Source organism: Trichechus manatus, unplaced genomic scaffold (genome assembly GCF_000243295.1).
Source record: "Trichechus manatus latirostris isolate Lorelei unplaced genomic scaffold, TriManLat1.0 scaffold00247, whole genome shotgun sequence".
NCBI lineage: Eukaryota > Metazoa > Chordata > Mammalia > Sirenia > Trichechidae > Trichechus > Trichechus manatus.
This window is the reverse complement of record NW_004444183.1, coordinates 2,919,188-2,923,565: the sequence shown is the minus strand read 5'-3', so window position 1 is coordinate 2,923,565 and position 4,378 is coordinate 2,919,188. Positions and strand designations below refer to the sequence as shown.

Here is a 4,378-nt window from a genome sequence, read left to right as displayed (position 1 = left end):
AGAGTAGCAGGGGTGGGGGACCACGGTTTCAGGAGACATCTAGGTCAATTGGCATAACAAAGTTTATTAAGAAAATGTTCTGCATCCTACTTTGGTAAGTGGCGTCTGGGGTCTTAAAAGCTAGCAAGTGGCCGTATAAGATGCATCAATTGGACCCAATCTACCTGGAGTAAAGGAGAATGAAGAACACCAAAGTCACAAGGAAATCATTAGCCCAAGAGACAGAAAAGGCCACATAAAACAGAGACTGCAGCAGCCTGAGACCAGAAGAACTAGATGGTGCCCGGCTATCACAATGCCCGTCCTGACAGGGAACACAACAGAGAGTCCCTGATGGAACAGGAGAAAAGTGGGGTGCAGAACTCAAATTCTAGCAAAAAGACCAGACTTAATGGTCTGACTGAGACTGGAAGAACCCCGGAAACCACAGCCCCCAGGCTCTCTGTCAACCCAGCACTAAAACCATTCCCAAAGCCAACTCTTCAGCCAAAGATTAGACGGGACTATGGGACATAAAATGATACTTGTGAAGACTGCGCTTCTTAGCATAAGTAGATACATGAGACTAAATGGCAGCTCCTGTCCGGAGATGAGATGAGAAGGCAGAGAGGGTCCGAAGCTGGGTGAATGGACACAGGAAATCAGGGGTGAAAAGGAGTAATGCGCTGTCACAGTATAGGGAGAGCAATTAGGATCACATAACAATGTATGTATAAATTTTTGTTTGAGAGACTAACTTGAATTGTAAACTTTCACTTAAAATGCAATAAAATTTTTAAAAAAAGCTAAGATCAAAGAACGGGAAGTTTCAAGGGTTTGTGTGTTAGGGGTTGCAAATAAACAAGACAGAAGTAGATTGTTGTTCCAGTTTTAGAGAGCTGAACCTAAAATCTTGGCTCCCACCACAGCCCCAGACTTACCTCAAGGTGTTAGATGCAGCAAGCTCTCAGGTTGGCCCAAAGGAGACTTGGGTCTCTGAAGTCCATGGATAGAATTCCATAGATGAACCTTCCTATGGAGTTTAAGCTACTTTTTAAGTTTCTTGACCTCTGCTTTACACTGTTTCTTCTCTGCTTGAAAACTTTGCTTTTCTGCTTTAAGAAAGTTCTTCTCAAACTGCTTCTGGAGCCTGTGAAACAATAAATTAAAGTCTTTAAAAAACAAATCTCACAAACAAGACTTGCAGGCATTTTGAGTCAATTGCAATCTCCACCAGTGTCCGCTTCTAGTTTAGTTTCTTCATTTCATTCTCTAGGTGTCATCTCATTTCAGTGGCTTTGGGGAATGGGCTTCATTATTGCACATCAGCTGAAAATGAGCAGGAACTAAGGAGACTGTCTGTAATTCTGTGACTCACACCCTGTCACCAGAACCAAGAAACCAGAGAACTAAATTTTGCTGTGTACATTTTCCCAATAAGAGAAAAAGGAAAAAAAAAGTTAAAATGGCAAAATTTTTATCATAGATTTTTTACAATAAAATTTTTTAAAAGAAAAAAACAAAATAAAACAAAACAACAACAAAACCCAGAGACCAAACATCGTCATGTAGATGGGTTTACCTGACTTGCTCCAGAGCAGCAAGAAGACTTTGAGTGCTAGAACGGTTCAGAGGATTCCCAACAGGTCTCTGTAACTTCAGCAGGATGTGGTTAGAATCATGGGCATACGGCCCTGCCTCACAATCTTCACGGGTATTACAGGGTGGGCATAGGCTATGGGGAAAAGAATGGCACAGTGGGAAGTACCTGAGATAGGGAGATAGGAGACCCAACCCCTATATTTGCTCTATTAATAGCTAACTGGTAACCTAAGCATGTCATCTGACCATGCCATGTCTCAGTCTTCCTCATTAATAAAATAGGTATAGGACTTCCAGCAAAATGGCGCTCTAGTCAGAAGCACCACGCCGTCCCTCCACAGCAAAGATCCAAAAAACTAAGCCAAACAGAGAAAATAGCAATCCTGAAACCCTAAAACATCAAATGAAGTGATAAAGAACTCAGCCAAGCACCAAATGGAGTGAGAAAAATGACAGAGAATGGAGAGCAAGGAGAGATTCATGCAGAGGTCCCCTATCACTTAACACAGCGCGGATCTGCCATCTTAGACTCCTATCAGAGACCAGCAAATAGGGGGTATGAGAAAGCAGCTTCACGGAGGTGCCAGCAGAAGACAAAACAACCAGTAATTTGTGATATATGCTTTCCCACCTCCCCACCCTTCTTCACCCCCACTCAGCCTCCTCTGCTTCCTGCAGCCACAGTCTCTTGGTTAGGAAGCACTGGCTGCTTGGATTCCTCCCACCCACACTGGCCGACTCCCTGAGTGCCATTTCTTGGCTACTGGTGTTGCTTTTTCCCACTTCTTTTGATTTCTTCCTTACCTCTCCCCACCTCCCCCTCCTTTCGCTCAAATACCTGGCTCCGGGCGCCATCTTTGCTTCTTTCTAAAGGGCTGCGGAGCACCATTCGAGTGTGGAACTGCTTCCCGGTCTGGGCTGCCACGCTGGCGGGATCCCGGGGCTTTTGTTTGTTTGTTTGTTTTGAATAGTTTGTTTTCTTTTCGTTTTCTCCAGTTGGGAGCCCATTCTGTCCGGGCAGTGCTACGCGGCTTGGGACCTACCCCCTCTGCGTGCACAGACGTGCAAACGGATCCCTTTGGGCATTTCTTTTTCCGTGGGTTTTCTTTCTGTTTTGGGGGGGGGAGGCTTTTCTTGTTCTTTTTTTGTTTTGTTTTGTTTTCTTTCCCCTTTTTCCCTTTTTGTCTTTCTTCATTACTCAGTTTATTGTCTCTCTATACCGTCCTTCTCTTCCTGTTCCCCGAATACCCTGCGCTGAATACCTCTATGCCTTCTAGCCAGGCTGTACTGTAACACCTAGGAACAACTTCCCCAGACCTCGTAGTCGCACCGGTGGGATCTCCGGGAGATTCGCTGTTCTTTTTTCTTTCTAATTTTTATTTATTCATTCTTTTATTTTCTTTTTTTTCTTCTTCCCCTTTTTGTTTTCCTCCATTTCATAGTCTCTCATCTCTCCACTCCAACAGCAAGCTCCCCTAGCACTCTTTTTTGTTTGTTTGTATGTTTTTGGCTCCTGTTCCTCTCTCCTCTCTCCCGTATCCATCTTAGCTCCACACATAACAATCTACCCCCACATCCTGCCTTCCTGCACCATGCGCTTAACATCGCACCAACAAGCAGCACAGGCATGGCCTACCAGAACCTGCCCTGCACTGATTACCGACCTGCCCTGGTGGCTGTAGTAAGTGCCACAAACAACAAGCAACTCCTCTTCAGCTAGACTTGCCATGCTTTACCATATCTGATCAACTGACTCTGTCAACTGGAGAAGGAGGTGAAAAGTATCGTGCCCACAGACGAGCAAACAATAAAGAACACACAACCCGCCTGCTCAGATATAGCCAATTTTAAAAAAAGGATGAAACAAACAAATCTACAGTCAATAAATGAGAAAAATAACTACTGAATACCCCTAAGACAGCAGACAATATCAAAACATTTACAAAAACAGGACAGGATGGTTGCAGTAGACATCCAAAATAAAACACCAGATGACTTTCCATTGGAAAAAAAGGCACTAGAACTACCTGATAGGGAATTCAAATCTCTAATACTCAGAATTATCCAAGAGTTGAAGCACAAAGAAGACAAAAATGAGGGAAAAAATAGATAAATTTATGGAAAAGGCAGACAAATTCAAGGAAAATACAGACAAAAAATGGAAGAATTCAGGAAAATAATGCAGGAACAAAATGCCAAAATAAATTCACAACTAGAAATTATACAAAAACAACAATTAGAAATCCAAAAGATAAATAACAAGATGTCAGAATAGTACAGCGTCATAGAAGGGCTAAGGAACAGATTTGAAATGGTGAAAGACAGGATCAGCGGAATTGAAGACAAACACTTGGATACAACTCTGTTTGAGGAACTCAGAAAAAAGAATGAAGAAAAACGAAGAGACCTTGAGAATTATGTGGGATACAATCAAAACAAAATATTTGCGAGTGATCAGAGTTCCAGAACAGGGGGAGAAAACAGAAGACACAGAGAGGATCATTGAAGAACTGCTGACAGAAAACTTCCCCAATATCATGAAAGATGAAAAGTTGGCCATCCGAGAAGCTCAACAAACCCCATATAGGATAGACCCCAAAACAAAATCACCAAGGCATATCATGATCACACTCCCTAAAACCAAAAACAAACAAAGAATCCTGAGAGCACTTCAAGAAAAACAAAAAGTCACATACAGAGGAGAAACAATAAGACTAAGCTCAGATTATTCGGCAGAAACCATGCAGACAAGAAGGCTATGGGATGACATATATAAAATCTTGAAAGAAAAAAATTG

The 4,378-nt window shown here is 42.6% G+C and overlaps 1 pseudogene; it reads right to left on the bottom strand.

Annotated features, from left to right (window-relative positions):
• Window positions 1–921: 921 nt before the first annotated feature.
• The window catches only part of LOC101346103 (next to BRCA1 gene 1 protein-like), a 10,553-nt pseudogene continuing 7,096 nt past the window's right edge, over window positions 922–4,378 (bottom strand).